A 24,866-nucleotide genomic window follows, 5' to 3' on the forward strand; every position below is an offset into this window, starting at 1 on the left:
TCTTATCATTCTTATGGTCTAATTTTATCTATCAAAAATGGTTCATCTATAAAGGATATTCATTGGTCGGAGGTAATTACATTTATTACAGTTATAAATCCTGGTTCGATCATGGGAGCTCAGTGATATAGATCTCAGATTGTAGAGGTTGTGTTACTACATTGGTTGTTATTGCGACTACCTTCGGTTTTCCCCTTCTATTTAGTAGTGCACTATTAATCTTGAGATATTGTTCTATCTATACGGTTGAAACATCGGTCTTATTGTAGATGTCGAAACCTTTTTTTTTAAATCAACTTTTATTTTTAAAAAATGGGAATGATTTAAACCAATCCTTTTTATAATGTGTGATAGGATCATCTCGTAATTTGATCGCTTTTAATAAAAGATTTAATTTACTAAAACAATGATTTTTTTGGTCTACAAAATTCAGGAAATGGGTTTGGGAGTCGGTTATGCACGATGAAGGATTAGCACCCTCGTTACGTCCAAAATTGGTACCTAATTGATTACTTGATGTCTTAATATCGAAAATTGAAAATTTGGAGGGAATTTAAAATACGATCTCTCTTTATATTAATGTTATTTTTACTTAAAAATCGCTTGAATAAATTGAAACGTGTAACACCCCAAACCCGGCCCAGACGTTATGGCCGAATCTGACATGCCACATTGGAGTTGAAAACCCACGTTCCGTTTTAGTGTTTTAAAACCATACATTTTATTGAGTTAACAAAGTGTATGGAAGTGGGCACCGTAGATATCCGAGACAGAGGAGGTGAGCCATGAAGGTCGCTAAGTACCAAGCTCTTTAATTGGATCCAATCCTAGACATGCCCACAACCATAGCCACACTTTGTTATATCGAGTTTAAATTTGTTTAAGTGGACGTCTTTGATAAATCGATTAATCGTGGTGTTGAGATATTTTGAAAACAAGTATCATTTTGAAAACACGCCCTAAGTCTAGCCCATTTGAATAATTATTAACCAATTTTAAAGTTATTAAAATTAAAATAATTCAAAAAGAAATAAAAGGAAAGTTAAAATTGGCCTTATTACAACCCAAAATAAATAATAATTAAAGGAAATTAAATGAAAACCAACACTTATTTAAAAGCCCAAAGATGATCACCGTGGCCACTCTGAATCCTCTCCGGCCCAAGTCCCCACATCAAGGCTCACCTGCAAGTTTAAGGAAAGGGGGGGTGAGTTTGGAAACTCAGTGTGCAACAAGCCCCTTTTAGAGCCCAAAACAATAACGGCCTGTTGGGTCTAAGCCCAAATCCAATCTCAATCATGCACTGGGTGGCTTCCATTCCAAAATGCTTCAATCTTTCGAGGGTCCACCTTGATCCCTTCAGCAGACACAACATGCCCCAAGAAGGTAACTTCCTTCAGCCAAAACTCGCACTTACTAAACTTTGCATAAAGTTGCTTCTCCCTTAACACTTGCAGCACTACACGAAGATGCTCATCATGCTTCTCTTCCGTTTCCGAATACACCAAGATATCATCAATAAAACGACTACGAACCGATCCAAGTATGGCTGGAATACCCGATTCATCAAATCCATGAATGCCGCCGCATTAGTCAACCCAAATGGCATTACCGAAACTCGTAATGTCTCAGACGAGTCCCGAACGCCGTCTTATAAATATCCCTCTTTAACTCTTAATTGATGATATCTCGACCGAAGGTCGATCTTAGAAATCACTGAGGCTCCTTTTAATTGGTCGAACAGATCATCAATTCTTGGTAACGGATACTTGTTCTTGATAGTCGACTTATTCAACCGCCGATAGTCAATACACATTCGCATAGTCCCATCTTTCTTCTTTACTGAACAGACCTGCACCCCACGGAGAAACACTTGGTCTTATAAACCCTCTATCCAGCAGACTCTTGAATCGAGCTTTCAATTCTACCAACTCCTTTGGTGCCATCCGACAAGGCTTAATGGACACAGAGAGTGTTCGTGTAGTAAGTCGATTCCAAACTCGACTTCTCGTTCGGGGTAATCCGGAAGTTCATCCGGGAATACATTCTAAAATTTCCTAATAGTCCTAACCGACTCCACCGTTATCTCCTCAAGTCCCGCTTTGACTTACAAAGGCCAAGCACGCCTCACAACCTTTCCGGATCAACTTCGACTCTTAACGCCAAACAACATTGGATAAATAATCCTTCGTTCCCCTATGACCATTATCTCCTCATCTTCGACGATTCTTAGTACCATCCTCTTTGCAAACAATCCAACGTCGCTTTGTGCTTAGTTAACCAATCCATTCCCGAATAAAATAAAAATCCCGAAATGGCAGCTCCATCAAATCTCCTTCAAGATTTTATCCTGTCACTAACTGATCGCCTAAAAATTTTATCTACCTTAACCGAATGTCCCAATGGACGACATCGATACCCCACTCACGCCTTCTCGTGAAGCACATCCAAAGCCCCAGATACATCACAAGCAACATACGAGTGGGTGGAACCCACATCAATCAAAGCAAGGTAAGGCATGCTATGAATGAAGAACGTACAGCTTATAACATCGAGGCGTTACCCTCCTCACGATGTCGTGCGGCATAAACCAACGCCGGTTGTCGAGCTTGATGTCCAAAGACCTCCGCCAGTGCCCCACGTCCTCGCCCATTACCATTGCCACCTCTACCTTGCCCTCGACCCTCGTGGTGGTGGTCCTCCTCGCCGTGGTTGGACATCCCTTTGCTCGCCGCTAGCTCTGAGCTGTCCTCCGAGGACACTCTCGAACTTATGCTCCTTTGACCCACATCGAAAACATGCTCCGATTCGTTTCAAAGACTCCCCATATGCACCCTACCACAGTCCCCGCAAGCTGCGGTCTATAAGTATTTATCGAACTGCCGAACCGGTTCCTCCATCCTTGCTCTTTTAACACTTGATTCGTGGCACTCGAGGGTCCAAATCCTCTTGAATCTGGGTCGATCCTTCTCACGATTCTGCCGCTCACTCGGCTTCACCTCCTCGGCTATCTTAGCCTTTTCTACCAATGCAAGAAAACCACGCTCCCTCGTGGAGCTATCAATATCCTAAGCTCATCGCGGAGACCATCCTCGGCGGACATCGCTCATACTCGGTTGCCACTATACCACTAGCATATCGACTCACCTCAAAATTACGCCTCATACTCGCTACGGCCTTATCACCTTGAGTCGATTCAAGAATTCCTTTCGACGAGCATCCACATAGCTTGCTCCAACATACCTCCCTTTAAAGGCGCTTTGAACAATTCCCGTGTTACTTGCTCAATTGGGGTACTCTCCTTACGGTGATCCACTATCGGTATGCCTCGTCACGTGGCAAATGACACACGCCTCCTTTCACTTTTGCTCCACCGAGCGCCTAGGTCGTCCATGATCCGCTCTGTTGCCTCCACCAATATTCTCGCCACATTCGGGCCACTCCGATACACCCCTAAATACCTCTGCTCCGTTGGCGAGTCGCTCCGATATAGACCCCTATTCACCGTCCCAAGATTAGCTCCAGCCACTCTTTCTAAAACCCTTAACATGGCTTGGGATAAAGCGTCATCCCCGCACCGATCATAAGACCAGTCTCCGTTGCTTGCGGCACACTGGCTCTCACCGGCCTATGCCCCGAGGATGAAGATTCACTTGCACCCTTCCGCGACCACGTCCGCGGCCTCGCCCACGAGCTCCTCTAGTACTCATATCGAATTATCGATTTACTTAATTTTATGAAATTAGTATAACGCTCCACTGTTTATTAAGAAAATGTCTTATGTAGATATAGCAGTTCAAGGATTTTTCGTATCATCGTAGCCTAGCTACGCCTCATTCCTACTGCTTCTGACTCTACCCTAGCTAAAGTCTCATAGTAGGTCTCAAAGACTATTCATAATATCATATCAATATCATATATTGTAAGGAAAATATACTTACAGACTTGGTGCCGGGATTCAAGCATGCCACTTCTTTCTCCAATCCATTTAAAACTCAAAAGCCATATTTTTGCTTATAGAGGTAGAAATTTAAAAATTTTGATTTGAAAGCACCCTTATTTTGAAACTCTTGTTTAAAACATAAAAACTTGTACCATTTTAACAAATATACTCATAAAATATCTTTAAAATGAACTTTTCAAAAGCCATCTCCAAAAATACCCTTCTTAGGCCTAAGTTTTCGAAAAAAATTTTGGACCCGATCCACAACCGAGGTGTTGCAACCTAGGCTCTGATACCACTAAATGTAACACCCCAAACCCGCCCAGATGTTATGGCCGAATCGACGTACACATTGGAGTTGAAAACCCACGCCCGTTTTAGTGTTTTAAAACCATACATTTTATTGAGTTAACAAAGTGTATGGAAGCCGGGCACCGTGTAGATTTCCGAGACAGAGGAGGTGAGCCATGAAGGTCGCTTAAGTACCAAGCTCTTTAATTGGATCTAATCCTAGACATGCCCACAACCATAGCCACACTTTGTTATATCGAGTTTAAATTTGTTTAAGTGGACGTCTTTGATAAATCGATTAATCGTGGTGTTGAGATATTTTGAAAACAAGTATCATTTTGAAAACACGTCCTAAGTCTAGCCCATTTGAATAATTATTAACCAATTTTTAAAGTTATTAAAATTAAAATAATTCAAAAGAAATAAAAGGAAAGTTAAAATTGGCCTTATTACAACCCAAAACTAAATAATAATTAAAGGAAATTAAATGAAAACCAACACTTATTTAAAAGCCCAAAGATGATCACCGTGGCCACTCAATCCTCTCCTACCAAGTCCCCACATCAAGGCTCACCAAAGGTTAAGGAAAGGGGGTGAGTTTGGAAACTCGATGTGCAACAAGCCCCTTCAGAGCCCAAAATAATAACTACTGTTGGGTCTAAGCCCAAATCCAATCTCAATCATGCATTTGGTCAGTAGCCTTTTCATATTTCATATTTCACAATCTTGGGTCAAGCCTTTTCATATTTCATATTCTTGGGCAAGCTTGTTCATATTTCATATTCTCGGGTCAAGCCTTTCTCAGAAACAGTATGGCCCTTAGGCCCATTTCAATGTCACATATAATTTCAATGAAAGAATGCAACCCATTTGGGGAGACTACTCAACCCACCATCCGCTACTCTCCACCGCACCAACCAACACACCATGTGGGGATTAACTCGACCCACCCCGCCAAACTCTCCACCGGCAAAGATAGTGCTTTATCATATAACCGAGGCCTAGCCTCTTTTAATAATTGGGGCAAAAGCCCTTTCAATAACTGGGGCATAAGCCCTTTTATAACTGGGGCATAAGCCCTTTTGATAACTGGGGCATAAGCCCTTTTTCACTTCCTCCATCCATATAAAAACCCAACCCAATGCATTTATGATTACCTCATGTGCATATCATACATATCATGTGCATATCATACATTTCATGTGCATATCATACATACCATATTTATCAAAATCCCATGTATTAAAATCATACATAAACCCTAGGGGTATAATGGTCATTTTTACCTAGGGGCAAAACGGTCATTTTCATGGTATAAGGGTAATCTCATAATTTTACCAAAAATTAGGGTTTCCATGTTCATTAACGATTACTAACAATCCATGGGTGCAAACAGGTGATTCTGGCCCATTTTTAGCGAAATCGAGTTATTGGGCCTAAAACCCCTAATGGGCCCTACTTAGCCAATTTCGTCATCTAGGCCCATTTAGCCTATATTCCATAACGGTTTTAACAGTCTTATCATGCCATATAACAGATTTCCATTTTCTACCAATTTTACCCAAATAGGCTGAAAGCCCAATGGGCCCCACTTCGGCCCCTCGAGGCCCAACTTACCAAGAACGCCAAAATCACATTCTTACCGTTTCCATCGTTCTCGATCACCTTCTCATCAATTCTAACTAACTAGTGAGCGTCATTGCTTTCATAAGTCCTCGAAATGCCGAATTTGACATTTTGCTTTTCGACATTTTATCGCTTTAAGCTATAAAAGGGTTCGTTACACACTTGATTTGCGATATTCCTTGACGAGATCTCCTATGCGATTTCTCCTATAATCAATTGTTAAATAGATCAGCTCGCAATAATTGAACCAAATTAAGAACTTTCCAATATTAACACTTACACATTCTACCACCATCCATAATAGCCTTAGGCACCTTACCTTTGTCGCGATTGATGACTAGGCCTAGCTACTCCGTGATCCAAGCTACTCCAAATCGACACTACACCTTGCTGCTCCTCCAATAAATAAACCAAAATATTAAAAGAAGACCCCATAGAGTCTATGCCCATATTCGCCATCTCCTAAACTTGGAGTTTGACTTTTGACCAAAGCTACACTAGGAATTGTTTAGAGTTTGAACACTTACCACAATCTTTCTCCTCTTGAATCCGGATGCCTAAAAGGTAAGGGAATCGAACGCCAAATATTGAGAAGGAAGAAAAGGTTGCTGGTCACAAAGAATCGGCACCCCTATCTTCATCGATTCGACTTTTGCGACTTCGGCAAAAATAGAGATAAAGGAAAACAATGGTGAATGAAAGGAAATAGTGGGCTGATTTGAAAGAAAGAAAAGGAAGAAAATTGAGTAGAAGGGAGGTAGATTCGCTGGAAAAGAAAGAGAGAAAAGCTACACACCAAAGAACAAAATCGGCACAACTAAGACCCTAATGCCAAATTACTAACCTAATACCCTCTCGCCAAAAATCCCTTCTCCAAACTCCCTTATTCGCCAACTCTATCTCCATATCACATCCCTAAAATCTCTCCCTTATCCCTCCTTAATTTATGCATTTGACTTGATCCAACTCTCTCTCTTACGTAATCCACTCGGGTTCCAACACTTACCCTTCCCGCACAAAAATAAATACTCCTATTTGCCAACACAGGAATCGATCCTAGGTCTTCCCCAACACTTACACGCCACCTTTAAAGCTCCCTAGTGGCGCCACTTAGCCACTTTGCCGAGGATCTTTTTGTGATACATTTTACCCACAACTTAATATAAGGGCACCTAGCCAGAACCCCTAACTCCTAAGTCCAAAATTTAAAAATTCCACCAGGTTTTGGCCAACTCATGGGCCTTCCATAAGCCCATTTACATACCCAAATTATGAATTCCATCATCACCTACCAAATTTTAGAAATTTACTTAAAATATCAAGAATCGCGAAAAACCCGAAAATCAGGATGTTACAAAACGTATGTTAAAGGTTATCTTATCTCGAGGTAACAAAAGGTCACATCCTGTAAGTTAGGATATGACTCCTTGAAATCTCGAAAAATAAGCTCGCTTTCTTATTATTTAATTAAATCTCATGTATTTTGATTTTAAGAGGATATTCGGTCATTTAGGTCCGACGAGAAAATCGAAACCCTGTAAGTTAGGGTACGACTTCTCGGATCTCCAAATACAAAACATTGCCTATTTTAAAAAAATTCCCTTTTTCTTAAAAAACATATGTGAAATTTAAAATGATGGGTATTTATCTTATTTGGGGATAATACGACAATGGGTAAATATGTCTAAACGTGATTTACGACGTGATTTTAATAATATAAAATGGTAATCTAAAAAAATGGAGCGATGATATGCGAATAAAAATGTCGTGCTAGTAAATAACAATAATATGAATATAGTAATAAAAACAATTCACGATAATCACATAATATATACTACTTTAATACTAATATGAACAATCAAAGAAAAATAACATAACTAATAAAATAAATAATAAAAATAATGATAATAATAACAATAACGATGATAATAATAATAATAATGACAAAATAAAATAAACAAATAGATGCCCGATAAAAAAATTGAATAAAACAAAAAGTAAAGAAATAATAAATAGGCAAATAAATAAGTAAATAAATTAAAATAAATGAGGACTCAATCGAACCCAAATTAAATTTAAAGGATAAATTAATATAAAATAAATAAGTAAAAGACTTAAATGAAAAGCGCGAAAATAAGCGAGGACTAAATAAGCAATTATCTAGATCCTACGGACACGAGTCCCTTCTCCAGGAGATCAGCTAACCTAGGACTAAATTGAAGCACATAAAAATCATGTGGTATAATTTATAAAAAAAAAAAAAAGGATTAGGACCTAATGGCAAACCACTTGGAAAGCGGAAGGACCTATCGCGCAAATATCCCCTCCAGCGAAAACACACAAATCCTAGGGGAAGGATCGGGTCGGACGCGGGTAGCGTCAAAACGACGCCATTTTGGTGTCTGAACTTGAATCCCAAAATGACGTCGTTTCAAAACTCCTATTTAAATCAATTTTTGTTAAAAAAATTTCATTTCAGTCTTCAATAAAAAAAGAACCTGAAACTCTCTTTTTTTTTCTTTCTCAAAACCCTCTCCCCTTTCGGCCTAGGGTTCCGGCGAGTCCCACGGCGGTCACCAGACGCTAGCGATGGCTCTGTCATTCCCGGTGGCTAGAAAAACCCAAAATGCCCTCCTTTTAACCCCCTTTTCAAAAGGAGCCCAATTTTTGGGTTAAAAACACCAGAATCTGGGTAAAATCGGGCCAAAAATAGAGAAACCCTTCGGTTTCTTCTTCTCTCTGATGACCGAAACAGGTAAAAAGAAAAAAAAAAAACTCTTTTATTTTTTTTTCTATTTTTTCAAAGAATAAATAAAAATAAATTAAGAGAATCACCCTTTTTTTAATCTGATTTTTTTGTATTCGATTTCTCTTTTTTTTTTTAAAAAAAAACTCTTACAATCTGTTTTTGGCTTTTTTATAGCCATTTTACAATATATTTTTTTATTATTTTTCTACTGTTCTTGTTGTTGTTGCGTGTTGTTTCTTCTTTGTAGGGGTGGTAGAGGGTGGTAGACCTTGGGGCGCGAGCGTGCTGACGTGGTACAATGAGTCGCGCAAAGGGGCTAAGGTTTCTATTTCTTTTTTGAAACAGTTTAGGCTATTGGGTCTGGGGCCTTTAGGGTTTTCATTGTTTTTGGGCTATATGGGCTTGATGTAATTTGGGTATGGTATGGACTTTGGATTGTAATAGCCCGATTTAGGGCCTTGTCAGGACAGTGTTCTCGGGACCACAAATCCGAAGTTGGGAGAAATTATTTTTATTAATATTATGAGGTTATAGTATGATTATATTAGTACATGAAAAATTTGGTGAGTCAATTTTAATGTTTGTGAGACCAATTGTGAAAAAGGATTAAATTGCATAAAGTGCAAAAGTCTTAAATTGATAGCTAAAAGTGCCAAATTGCCATGTATCATAAATTAGAGGTTTTTAAAGTGAAATTGGTCCATTAATTAAGTGATGGCCGGCCATGGTAGATGGAAATGTTGAAAAGTCAACATTAGGTGAAATTGATGACATAAGGTGTAATATAATAATACCTAAGCCTAGCTATCATTTTTTTCTTTCATTCTCTCTTCATTCCACTGATTTTCAGCCATTGTTAAAGGTTTTGAGCTTCAAAAATTTCAGCAACTTGTTCGTCACACAAGTAAGTGATTTTAATGAGTTTTCTTGAAGATTTTTACATTTTTGAGACCCTTGAAGCATGAGCTTTCAAATGAGGGGTCTATCTTGCAAAATGGTTAAGAGTTTAGGGTTTTTCCCATGAATTGATTTGTAGTGTTTGCTGAGTTTTTATGGAAGAATATGAGTCCTAGTTGTGTTATAAACAACTTTTGTGAAAGGTGTTAGCATGAAAATACCTAAAGGGACTATTTTGTATAAGTTGCAAATAGGTGATACGTGTGGGAAATAGTGGAACTTTGGGGTTGATATAAGAGTAAAAAAAGTTTGGATAGTCTTGAAATACGAAGAAATTCGATAAAAAATGATTCTCGAGCATATGGGTAAAATGGTCATTTTGCCAAAGTCTAGGGGCAAAATGGTCATTTTACCAAAGATGTGAATTTATGATTGCCTAATGGTAATTGGTGACTAAATGAGTGCATTTTCTTATTATAGATCAAGATTTTCCAAAATTGAGCCTAGACCGGGGAAAAGCCAAGCAATCTGACTAAATCAACTAGTCGAGTACATTTTGTAAATCAAGGTAAGTTGTATGTAAATAATACGATTACATTGTTAATGCATGTATTTGAATTGTCATTTATTTGACATAGCATGAATTGCTAGATCGTGAAATGAGAATGCATATTAATGATTGAGATATTAGAAAGATCTAGTTGGAACCCTAGGAAACAGACCGGATATTCATGCCATAAAACTTGGATTACTTATGTACCAGTGTAAGACATGTCTGGGACATGCATCGGCCTCGACAATGATAGCCAGTGTAAGACGTGTCTAGGACACGCATCGGCTAAGGGTTGTGCTAGTGTAAGACATGTCTGGGACATGCATCAGCACATATAGACGAGAGCTAGTATAAGACCATGTCTGGGACATGGCATCAGCCTCGATGATGATAGCCACTCTAAAGACCATGTCTGAGACATGGCATCGGCAACATATCCCATGTTTGAGGCTTATAGAATATCCGATAGTATTTCGAAAGGTTAAATTTTAAAGGTTAAGAAAGTGATTTAAGAAGGAAAGTATAATAATGTTGTGAGTGATATAGGTACTTATTTGGTAATCAATGAGCAATGAGCTCAAATTAGAAAATGTGACTTGAGTAGACGGTAATGAGTAAGTTAAGTTTACACTTACCTTTGAGTTATGAATATGATGACTAATGGTGAAATTGTTATTGTATATTTATTTATATGCAACTTACTAAGCTTTATGCTTACTCTTTTTCCTTTCCCTTTTCTTTCAGTGCCACTTATTTAGCTCAAGGATCCTTTGAAGTTGGAGATATCGATCACACTATCAATCGAAGCACTTGGTATAGTACAAATCTTCTTTTAAGTATGGCACGTATAGGGCTAGACTAGAATGTTTGATTTAATGAGAAATTGGTTATGTATTTTGGCTTAAGTCAAAAGCCCTTCATTTTGTATCAAGCCTAGAATAATGGCTATTATTCATTTTGGTAAATGCATATAATGTTCTTTCTTTGGATGAATTGGTGTCTATTGTGGTGAAATTAGTATATTGAAATGATCTTGTGTAGGTTGTGTAAAATGGGTGACAAAATGGCTTGGAAAAATGGCCTCCTTTTGTGTAACGCCCCCTTACCTGAGACCGTCGCCGGAGTCGAGCATGAGACATTACTAAACTTATTTTAGCATTTAAACAAGTTCAAACAATTCTCGTAGTAAACTGTCCATCTGCGTCACAGTCGCTAAAAAAATCATATCTCGAGTTACAAAACTCGAAATCAAATTCAATAAATTTTCCCTGAAACTAGACTCATATATCTACTTACTAATTTTTTTTTTAGAATTTCTGGTAGGGCCAATTAGTACAATTTATTAGTTAAAGTCTCCCCTATTTCAGGGTTTGGCTACTCTAATCCCTGTGCACTACAAATAAAATTTCTTCCTGTACAGAGATCCAATGACTATGTAGTTTGTTTCTCTTAAAAATAGACTCAATAAGGAATCTATACATATAAAGTGTGAGTCCTAATTATTTTTACACAATTTATGATGAATTTCTAAAGTCAAAACAGGGAATCCAGAAATCGCTCTGACCCCGTTTCACCAATACGTAAATATCTCATAAAATACAACCCTTTTACCTATTTTGTTTCTTCCACATGAAATCTACTATTTTAGTGATTTTTCAAACTCACGTCACTGCTGCTGTGTGATTCTGTTTTATAGCCAATTTCACCATTTTATGGATTTCCATAGATTAGTTAGCACATAAAGCTAATCATTCTCAAACATTTCCATGACATCCATGAGCCATACCATAAGATTATATGCACAAAATGATTATAATGCTATACATGCCATATTCCCAAAATATACAAGTCATTATACCGAATAGTTTGTTGATAGTGTGAGGGCGCCTCCGACCGTTCCCGATCTCCTAGCCGGCTTGACAAAACTACAAAGAATAGAGAGGAGGGAGTAAGCATAATTGCTTAGTAGGGTCACATGTAAATAACAAGTAACATAACCATGCAATAATACGAAATCCACATTTGCATAATATCACCAAAGCATTCATATCATATTTCTCATTCATGATCCTACCATATTATTGTTATATTGAAGTCTCAACCCGAGGGTTAAGTACATACCTCTAAAAATTTTCTCATTCACCATATTTACCAACATGTCACCTTCGTTTTAGGTACTCACCTTATCCACTTAAGATTTACCCGTTGAACACATCGGAATAAGATTCGAATACACGGATTTCATGCACATAAGTGCTGTACCCTCAACTAGACAAACTCAACAGCCTGCGGAAATTATGTAGCCAAGCTACCATGTAACCCGCCTATAAGTGAACTCAGACTCAACTCAACGAGCTCGGGCATTCGCATCCATAAGTGAACTCGGACTCAACTCAACGAGTTCTGATGCCTAGTTACATCTCACGAACTCGGACTCAAATCAATGAGCTCGGAACTCAAATATCTTAGTGACATGTCACTTGTATTCTAATCTATTCCCAAGGTTCAAACGGGCTTTTTCCTCGATCACACATCTTTTCCGTCTTCCACGGAATATCGAAACCGATACTCGGTAGCCATTCATATTTAACAAGTAGCACATATAATTTGCATATTACTCAATAATAATCACAAAGCATAATATTTCATGATATTAAACATCATATCATATAAATAACATTAAATTATTTAAAATGACAAATATGTTACTACATTTACACCTGAACTTACCTCGGTACAAAATAAAGAAATTTTGCAATTTAGTCCACAATCTTTTCCTTTCCCCGATCAAGGTCGATTCCACGTCTTTCTTAGTCTAAAATAACACATTTAGCTGATTTAATACTCACATTTATCAAAATAGTCCTTAACTCTAACTTTGGAAAAAAATTACGATTTTGCCCCTAAACTTTTGCATATTTACACTTTTGCCTCAGAGCTCAAAAATTAAAATTTTTTCCAAAATTATTATGTTTTGTAACATACTGATAATTTTTCCCTTCTATGGCAACATCAAATTCTCACTCCAACATGTAGTTATAAACATTAGGTATTTTTACTGATTATGTCATTTTACTCGTTTTCACGTAAAATCGTTTAGCAAAAGTTGTTTAACACAATTTAAAGCTTCATATTCTACCATAAAAAATAAAAATAAACACATTTCACCTATGGGTATTTTTCCAAATATAAACCCTAGGTTAAATTATTGCTAGAATAAGCTAAATCAAGTTACCGGGACTCTAAAAACGTAAAGAACATTAAAAACGGGGCTTGGAATCACTTACTATGGAGCTTGGAAGCTTGAAACAAACCCTAGCTATGGAGAACCCTTGAAATTTCGTCCTAATGAAGAAGATGGACGTGTTTTTCTATCTTTTTCCTTTTTTTAATCTTTTAATTACCAAATGACTAAAATACCCTTCATTAAAAACTTTGGTTATTTCTACCTATGTATGTCCACTTTTGTCCATGAAAACCTAATGGTACAATTACCATTTAAGGACCTCTACTTCAATTATGCTCTTCAATTAAATCCTTCAACATCTAAAACTCATATTTATCAACTTTTGCAATTAAGTCCTAATAGGCAAATTAGGCATGCAATTCATGAAATTTTCTACCAATATTCTAACACATGCATCTAATCAGTCAATAAATTATAAAAATTAATTGGAATAAATTTTTCTACTTCAGAATTATGGTTTCGAAACCACTATTTCGTTTAGGCCTTAATTCGACATATCACATTTTGTCCACACGTGCAAGGCACACGGACGTGTGTCTAGCACGTGTGTGACACACAGCTCACTCCCATGGGTGTGTATTATGGCCATGCATCCCCTGCACTTAAAATTTAAAGTCAGTTTTGTTCACGGACAGGCCACACGGACGTGTGTAATGGTCGTGTTTTAAAGTCAGTGTTGTACATGGGCAAGCCACACAGGTGTGCGTCATGGCCGTGTTTTAAAGTCAGTATTGCACACGGGCTAAGGGCACGAGCATGTCCCAAGCCACACGGGTGTGTGTGACCACATGGTCTATACCCATACGGGCGTGTGAAGCCTTAAAGCATGAATTTTTCCAAGTTTTCTTAAGTTCTCGGTTTAATCTCGAACCGTCTCTAAGGTACGTTTTGGGCCTCGTGAGCGTGTTTAAGGGACATAATGCATGTGAACGAGTAGTTCTAAGTTAAAAGAAATTTTATGGCTCGGTTTTATATGCGTATGCTTGAGTTAAGTCTAGTAGCACCTCGAACCCTGTCCCAGCGTCAGATACGGGCGAGGGGTGTTACACTTTGGACCATATTTGCTTATTTATTTTTTATTTTCATTTTGGTTTGGTTTCTGTTTGGATGGGCCCGGACAAAATTGGGCTTCTACAGTAGTACTATAGTTTTAATCTATCTGATGGTTATGGTTCCGGCTTCGATGTTAATAAGTGAAATAGCTTTATTATATTCCCTTTCTAGCTTTCACAAAGGGGTAGGCATCAGAAAAAGTGTATACAGTGGAAGATTGAGCTCAAACTTGTATATTGGTTCTCATTCTTCAGGTAATCTTGATTTATGTCAATGAGTTAAAATGGGATTTTATGTTTTGTTTGAGTTAATGCAGATTGTAGAAATCTTTGATTGTTATTCTGAGTGAATTATGATAGATTGTACGTCTGGGTTGTCTTGACAATAAGAAGAAGGGATTATTCTGAAATGTTATTATCCAATAGATAAAATAGACTCAGTTGTTTTAATCAAATGGGGTTATTCATTTGAAAAGTTAATTTAGTTATACGCATTAAAGTTTATCTTTAGGTTCAGGGGTAAATTTTGTACATTCACAGGTAATTTGACGAACAATCAGAATGAGGGATTCATAATCTAGAAGACATGATATAGAAATATATAGATCAGTTCTAATCGGGAAATGTTATTATGGGTTAAAATCATCTTGATAGTTTAAGCTATCACGCTTGTGTTAAACAATATTGCTTGACACCTCATCAATCAGAGTTTGATAATCCAGGTTGCTCGGTTATACGATCACTGTGAATTTCTCGGTTGATATACTACTAATGATAAAGTGATGGCAGGAAAACATCATAGCTACTTAGTTAAGTTCAGATATAGTATCAAGTTATGTTATGAGTTCTGATGCGAGTTCTGAATCAAGGTTAGTTATAAATGATTTATCTGTGGATTACCATTAAGAAGATGACAGAAAGACTCAACTTGATAGCTTTTATCAGGTGAGAAATTTCGAGGACGAAATTTTCGTAAGGGAAGGAGAGTTGTAACAGCTCGTTTTTCAGTGGTGTCAAAAATAGTGGTTTCGGGGCCACCAAATCGACTAGTAAGTCTGTAAATACTATTATTTAATATTTACAAGCCAAATATGGTTTTAAAAAAGATTTTTGATATAGTAATTTTTGTTATATAATCAATATATTAAGTTCAAGTGGTAAGACCCTAGGGTCAAGTGGTTTTAGAAAATGAGGTATCGGGACCTCATATCTATAAATTAAACCGTAAATATTTATAGTGTCATTAAGGTGGTATTAAAGTTTTGTTGAAAAATTGTAACGTTTCGATAGTTAATTAATTAAAAAGGATTAAATCGTAAAAGATCTAAAATTTGATCACTATTTGATTTGAGTGACTAAATGGTTAATTGAATTCAAGGTGTTAGGGGACAATAATGGACATGAATTTGATGTTTTATTTAATTATTAACTAAGGTTAATTTGGTGATTTGATAATTATATTAGAATAAAATAAAACCAAAATGTTTTATTATCTTTATTTCTTCTTCACCGATTTTGAATGGAGAAAAACTCCACAAAAGACCTTGAAGCTTTGAATTACCTTGTGATGATGCATGTAAGTCCGTTTTAGCCTCGTTTTCAATAATTTTTATGTTTTTGAGATCATTATAACTAGGTCCCGCTAGCCTGTACCTTCGATTTTGAAATTGGTAAAGATTGCGAATGTTTCCATTGATGAATCTAGTGATTTTTTACGTTAAATGATGAATTTGAAATATTATTTTCTATTTAAAAGTATTTTGTTAAGTGATTTTTGATGAATTTTTCGATTAGGGACTAAATTGTTAAAATAGTAAAAGTACAAGGATTTGATGTGAAATTGTTGTAATAATATGCTGTATTGGATGCCATAAGTATTCGGCTAGGCTCAATTTTGGATAAAATGGTTAATTTGCATGTTTTAGGCTCAAAGACTAAATTGTATAAAAGTAAAACTTTAGGGGTAATTTTGTAAAATATAAAATTGACCAAATTGGGTGAAATACATTTTTTTACTGTATAAATTAATAAATTGAATGAAATTATTAATTTAAGTCAAGTTCGAGTGGAAAAATAGGGGAGAATAAAAAATTACCAAAATGCCCCTAAACTTTGGTAAATCTGTAAGTTATCCAGGTAAGTTCGTATGAACTATAAATAGCTATATGTAAGTTAAATTGAATTTTTAATGTGCTATTTTATTGTACATAAATTAATATATAGATGTTATTATGCAATTTATTATGTCATGAAACGATAGAAATTCAACGACGTATGATGACTACTGAGCCCCGTTTGAACCTTAGGAATTCATAGGATACAATTGACATGTCTTTAAGGTTTACATGATTCGGGTGCTGGTCTTGAATGTCCTACCGATTGCTGAGGTCTGGCATGTGTTACAGATACTCCACAGCTCGTGTGAGCAGCATCGTGTAGCTACGTTCCGACCCACAACTCATGTGAGCAGGCCCATTTTCGCAGCTCATGTGAGCTTACTAATTCACACATCATGTGAGCCTATATGTATAGGATTTGACGAACTACAGTTATATGAGTTAGCACACTTTGTGTAAGCTATCCCGGGTATCCAATGGTATTCTAAACAGTTCACCGGGCATGATCTGGAAAGGAAACGGTAAATGTTCAATATGAGCAAATACATGTATATTTGAAATACATTGAAATGATGAGATAAGTGGAAAGCATGTTATGTTATGAAGGATGTTATATCCAATTGAATCATATTCAAGTACAATGGTTATCCATGTTGAACTCATATGAAATATGTTCAAGTATGCTAACATGTGTTGTTGTTTGATGCTTAGGTATGTGTCAACCTATTGGTTTGATTGCATTATGCTTACTTGTAAGTTATGCATTGAAATGCTAAGTGTCCAAATAGAAATATGCTTGTGTTCATGAAAGAGTGGTAAGGTTTAAATTATGTAATTTCTTATGAAATGGTTTATCATGTGGTTAATTCCAAAAAAAGCTATGTTTAAATGCACTAGCTTGTGGCTATGGTTGATGATATACTTATGTCTTGGGTGTTATGCATATGAAACGGGTGTGGAAAGGTAATGGTATAGTAAGTTCATAGTCAAAGTGTAAAATGATGAAAAAGGAAATAATGTGTTGAATTGATGTTGTTATTTAAGCTAAAGAAAGTAAATGCAATGGAAAGTAATGAAACGCAAATAAAAAGTAAGAAAATTTGGAAAAAGTTTAAAGTTTTATAAAATCCTACGATGCTAGGGATGATACATATATTTGATGTTATGGATTTATTTACTTTGTGAGTTGTTGAATATGGTTTCATGAATCTTGTGGTATTGGTATAGGATTATTCTTGATATGTATAAATTTCATAATTGAAATAGATTGATATGACAAAAGTTTATATGAGCTTACTAAGCATCCATTGCTTACGTAGTTGTTTTTCCATTACTTTTCAGATTATCAGAAGCTTGATCGGGTTGGAAGTTCATCGGAGATCTATCATACTGTCCAGTGATTATATCGGTTGATTTTGATGTTTTGGTTAAGGTTATAATGGCATGTATAGGTGGACTTATGGTTAATGATTAATTGAATATTAATTGATGAGTTTGGTGTATATATATATATATATATATGTCATTTTGGTCGATAATTATGGCATGAAAATTTGCCTTGGATTTGAGGTACTTAAGATACTACTGATATCTTGTTGGTTGTGGTTAATATGGTCAAATTGGTGTATGTTTTGAAATGACCAAAATTGGTATTTGTTAATGTATCTTTAAATTTCCAAAATGGTATGGTTGTTATGTATCAATTATGTTATGTTTTAGCATGAAAACAAGTTAAGTGATAATTGTTTAAATATGAACATGTATAGCTGTATTTGTTTGATGATATGGCCATTATTTTTTGCTTGTATTTATGGTATTTTGGGTGATGAAATGGTGCTATGTTGGCATGTATATATTTGGCCTTGTAATGGTTGACATTTTGGAGTTTTATTGTATTAAATGATGGAAAATGGTATGGTAGTTAAAAATGTATGCTATGAGTTGTTCTTTGATATGCTTGAATGTTGTAATTTGGTATTTTGGTTATAATTGACATATGTGGCTAATGTTTAGTTATGGATATTAAATGACCAATTGGATAATTTGATTATGGATTTGATATGTGAATGTGGAGGTAAATGTTGGTATGAAGTTGGTTACAAGTTAGTTGTTTTGTGTCTGAATTATATAACTATAAAGTACATGTAGTGATTGAAATACTCTTTGGGCATATTAGTTGTATACCATGTTGTTCTAGCTTGACTATGCATGTTTTTTATGCATATTGAATGCTTGATTAAATGTGAAAAATTTTTATAGGTGGGTGCATGTTTTGGGTGAAAGAAATGGCTTGAAAATGACTTATTTCTTGACCACACGGCTTAAGACACGGACGTGCGTCTTAGTCGTGTGTGACACACGGCCATGTGACATGACCGTGTGTCCCATGTAGGTCTTTAAAGGTTGTATTTCGAGAGTTACACGGCCTGACACATGGGCGTGTGGCTTGGTCGTGTGACCCAAGTGAGAGAGTTACACAGGCATGGACACGGTTGTGTGTCCTTACTTTAAATGTCCACACGGGCGTGTGTCTCAACCGTATGACCCCTACAATTTGAAAATTTTCATCTTTTTCCTAAAAATTCCATATGTTTCTGATTTAGTCCTAATTCATTTCTAATGTGTTTTTAGGGCCTCGAGAGCTCGTATAAGGGATTTTATGTATGTTATTGATTGATTTTACTATGATTGATGTTTGAATTACATGTTTTAATTTTTTGATAGTTTTGAAATGTAACTTCGGTAATGCTCCGTAACCCTATTCTGGCTATGGATACAGGTTAGAGGTGTTACATACAAATTCACAAATTTCTCGTTTCATACCTGACCACCAGAAAATATATTTCAAGTCACAATACATCTTTGTGCTGCCTAGATGAATAAAGTACGTACTACTGCGAGCTTTAGAAAGAATACCATGTTTCAAATTTAGATAGTTCGGAACGCAAATTCTATCGATAACGCAATGTACCATTATCATCAACATTGTACTCCAAACTCAAATTATTTTGAATCATTTGTCATTTCAACATCAACTTTGGATCTTCATATTGCAATTCTCGAATTCATTGTAGAAGCAGGGCTTTCATTCTCAACTTTGCTAATACAGAACCATCTTCATTTAGAACTAAATGAGCGTTCAACGTTCAAAGTGCAAACAATGACGACTTTCAACTAAGTGCATTTGCAACAACATTAGCCTTTCCCGGATGATAATCAATAACCATATCTTAATCTTTCAGTAGCTCTAACCACCATCTCTGTCTCAAATTCAATTCTTTTTGAGTCATCAAATACTTTAAACTTTTGTGATTTGTGAACACGTGGCATTTCTCACCGTATAAATAATTTTTCCAAATCTTCAAAGCGAATACAATTGCAGCCAGCTCGACATCATGAGTGGAATAATTCTTTTCATGCGAATTTAACTGACAAGAAATATAAGCTACTACTTTCCCCAGCTTACATAAGTACACAACCCAAACCGTTGAAAGACGCATCACTATAAACAACCTACATTACTCTAGATCTAGGCTGAGTCAACACTAGAGCTTCTGTCAACATGTTCTTCAACTGATCAAAACTCTGCTGGCACTTATCGGATCAAACAAACTCAACATCTTTCTGTAATAATCTAGTTATTGGTGAAGCAATAATCGAAAAGTTTTTAACAAAACGTCGATAGTAACTTGCTAAACCCAGAAAGCTTTGCACTTCTGAAACATTCTTCGAATTTTTCCAATTCATCATAGCAGAAACTTTACTTGGATCAACTCAAATCCCGTTAGCTAATACTATGTGAAGGAAAATTCCAACCTCGCGAAGCCAGAATACATATTTACTAAATTTTGCATACAACTGTTTTTCTCTCAAAGTTTGTAATACGATTTTCAAATGTTGAGCATGCTCAAATTTTGTCTTGGAATAGATCAATATATCATCAATAAACATAAAAACAAATCTAAGCAGTCATAGAAGAAATTACTACAGGCAAACTATCTGATTCATCTGATTCAACCCGAAGGATATCACCACTTTCACATTTCAATTCAATAATTTTCTTTGCACAGTCTACCACTACATCATGCATGGTCAACCAATCCATACCAAGTATTATATCAAATTCATCAAAAAGAAAAAGCATGACATTAGCTGGAAAACAATGACCTCTAATCATTAAAGGGCAATTCTTACATACTTGGTCAACTATCACATGCTTACCTAGAGGGTTTGACACTTTTATCACGAATTCTGTAGACTCGACAGGCATATTCACACTAAACACTAGTTTCACATATACATATGAATGGGTAGATCCCAGATCAATCAAAGTAACAACAGAAGTATCATAGAGAGAAAAAGTACCCGTAATCACATCAGGGGATGAAGCTTCTTCGCGAGCGCGAATGGTGTAAGTCCTCACAGGTGCTCTTCCCTCAGGTCTCCTAGTTGTTTCTCTAGTTGCACACTTACTACTCACTCCATTTCCTGGATTCTTCTGTGGTCTTCCTCTAGAAGTAGTATTGCCCAACCTCGTACTCTTAAATTTTTCTTTTTCAACCTTTTCAGGACAATCCTTGATAAAATGGTCATATGAACCTCACTTAAAACATGCCCGGCTATTTATCCAGCATTCACCGGGGTGACGTCTGCTATAAAGTTGGCACTCAGTTCTATCATGTCAAGCGTTACCCACATTCACTATCGAGGTAGTCTAGGCCTTATGACCCGAATACTGTTTCCCATGATTCTTGATTAAAAACCCAGCTGAAGCACTCGATCGGATATTAAACTCTTTCGGTTTCTTAGTTAAGGATTGAAATGATTTACCCATTTGTCTCTTCTTCGAATCTCAAAACTCTAATTCTGCTTTTCTCTTCTCTTTAGCCAATTCCTCCACTTTACAAGCTCTCTCTACGAGTACAAAAAATTCTCTCAGTTCAAGTACACCCACCAACAACCGGATGTTTTTGTTTAATCCATCTTCAAATCTTTTGCACATGATGTCCTCATTCAATACACATTCTTGAGCATATTTTCTCAATCTCACGAATTCACGCTCATATTCTGTTACCGTCATTCGGCCTTGCTTTAACTCGAGGAATTCCTTCCTTTTCTGATCAATAAATCTTTGGCTAATGTACTTCTTACGAAATTCTTCTTGGAAGAACCCCCAATTAACTTTCTCCCTTGGTACCACCGACACAAGGGTGTTCCACCACTAGTAGGCCGAGTCTCTCAGGAGGGAGACAACACATTTCATGCATTCCTCCAGTGTGCATGATAACTCATCGAACACCCTAATGGTATTCTCGAGCCAGAACTTTGCCCTCTCAGGGTTATCATCTTTACTAGCTCGGAACTCTTCGACTCCTTGTTTCTGAATCTTATCCACTGGAGGTCTATTTAGTCTCACAAAGTCTATACCTCGAGGTGCTACAGGGTTAGGATGGGGAATAGGTGAGGGTGGAGGGGGTTTAACGTTCGGGTTTGTTCGAACGAACTCTGTATACCAGGCATCCATCATGTAGAGAAAGGCTTCTCTGCCTCCTTCTCCTCGACTAATTATAGGGGTTCTACTATTCGACGGCACTGCCCCTTCAGCGAGTGCGGGCGCTTTACATTCAACATCATCTGTCGCTGCTCTGTCAGGATCCATTGACTATATGAAAACACATTTTAAAATCGTCAGGAGTCGTCACACTATCATAATATATGTATGGCATGTACAGCTAGACGCGTACACATGCTACGTTAGTCCAAGAATCGACTAAACTGTAGCTTTGATACCACTAAATGTAACACCTCTTACTCGTATCCGATGTCGGGAAAAGGTTCGAGGCATTACTAGACTAAAACATAAGCATTTAAGCATAACCAGGCCATAAAATTTTGTTCAATTTTAAAACTTTTCAATTTCATGCAAATTGTCCCTTATAAGGGCCTACGAGGCCCAAAACATACACCGAAGGTGGTTCGGGACTAAATCGAGGACTTTAGAAAATTTTCCTACTTTGGGATCACACGCCCGTGTGGCTTGGGACACGCTCATGTCCTCAGCCTGTGTAACGCTCTAACTATGATATCATCATACAATTAGGGTCACACGCTCGTGTGCTTAGACCGTGTGGCGAATTAAATTCTCGAATTTAAGTGCAGACTTCACACGGCCTGGGCACACACGCATGTCCTAAGGCCGTGTTCTTCACACGACTGAGACACACGGTCGTGTCTCTGCCCGTGTGCTTACTATTGGGCATTCTGTTTGCATTAATTAGGGTGCAGGGGACACACAGTCTAACCATACACCCACGGGGCAGACTGTGTGTCACACACGGCCTAGACACACGCCCGTGTGCCTACCTGTGTGGACAAATTTTCAGGTTATTTTCCAAGCCATTTGTCACCCTTAAATGCTCATTTACTTATTCATCTAAGATGGCATGTAAACTAGTATATTTAGTCACTTAAAAACTCATAAACATGATTATTCCATGCCTTTGTAATGGCACCATGTCACTTATCCAAAACATCATGCTTTCATATGGCATTCCACACCAATTTCATATTCATTCATTATGCTAAACCTACTTTTAATTTACCCATTATACCATATATTAAGCATACTTATTAACTATGATTCATTCACTTAGCACATGTGCCATTCATCACACATCTCATCCACAAACAAACACATCAAACATGAAACATTGCATGCATCTATAATTGATTGGGGTTATAACCCAAATGATCAATACGGACCATATCACATGGCTATATACAAAATAAATCAAATATTTCCATAAGCCAACACATTTGAATAAACCAATATGACATATAACAAAAAAACCAAGTCCCTATACATGCCATACTCAAAATATTGAGACTAACTATACCCCAAATGTCTAGTTGATAGTGTGATCGAGCCTCTGACGTCCTTCAATCCTCGAGTTGGCTTGGCGATACTATAAGAAAGTAAGAAAGAAAGGGGAGTAAGCATAAATCTTAGTAAGTTCACATGCAAATAAATAGCAACATGATCATGGATATATATATATAAACATTTTTGACATAACATAGATTTACTTATGTGTTATCATGAATTCATAAATATAACTCAAATTTGTAAACATAACTTACACATTTTCAATCTTACCAAACATTCACCACATATCGAGCTCATACATATGAGTTTTTCGTACAGACCTGTACCAACTCAAACCATATTGTTATATTCCCTCATCATTAACTTAAATGTAGAATAACTTACAAGTTTACCCAATGAACACTCAGAATATTATTGGATACATGAAAGACTTGCACATAGTGCTTCAAACGTAGCCACATGCTACCTCATATCACAATCACATATTGCTCGCTTACAAACTAATCATGGGCCTACTCACACAAGCTGACAGCCAGGACGTAACTACTCGGGCTGCTCAGACAAGCTGACAGGTACCCGCAACACATGCCAGGCTACCCTGCCACCGGTAGAACATACAAGACTAGCACCTGGATTCACATAATCACATACACACATATATTCATGAGCTCATATCTACATAGTTCCTGGTGACATGTCACATTGTATCCTAAACTATTCCTAATGTTTAAATGGGGTTTTCTCGATATCTCATGTTCGTCGAATTCATTCACAATCTCGTGCTCATAGATTACAACATCATTTATACACTTGATGTAACACCCCTTACCTGTATCTGATGCCGGGACAAGGTTTGAGGCGTTACTGGACTTAAACATACACAATATCTTGAAATAGGGCTATAAAATTTCATTTAAATTAAAAACATTCAGTCACATGCATAATGTCCCTTACACGAGCTACCGAGGCTCTAAACATACATTAAAGGTAGTTTGGAACTAAATCGAGAACTTTGGAAAGTTTTAAGAAAACTTAGAAAAATTCTCATGAAATAGGGTCACAAGAAAAATTCTCATGAAATAGGGTCACACGCCAATGTAGACACAGGGACACGCCAGTGTGTCTTCAACGCGCCCGTGTAACTCTCTATTTATGACGCCAGTAAAACAAATTGAACCACACGGCCAGGCCACATGCCCGTGTGCTAAGCCATGTCCTCCACATGGTTGAGACACATGGCCGTGTCTCTACTCGTGTGGCTAGCACTTAGGCTATTTTCCAAGCCTTTTTGTTACCATTAATACCTCACATACTTAAATACATTATATACACAAATAATGTAGCATCAAGTAAATGATTAAACATCCTTCATTAAGATTCAATTGTAACATTCATATGTCATCATACATGTGTTTTGCTTACTCATTTTATACCAAGTATAAACACACAAATTTACAATCAGTTGAACATGTCATTTTGATTATCGCTTACACATTTATACCCTG

This window comes from Gossypium arboreum, chromosome 12, assembly GCF_025698485.1.
Source record: "Gossypium arboreum isolate Shixiya-1 chromosome 12, ASM2569848v2, whole genome shotgun sequence".
In the NCBI taxonomy this organism is placed as follows: domain Eukaryota; kingdom Viridiplantae; phylum Streptophyta; class Magnoliopsida; order Malvales; family Malvaceae; genus Gossypium; species Gossypium arboreum.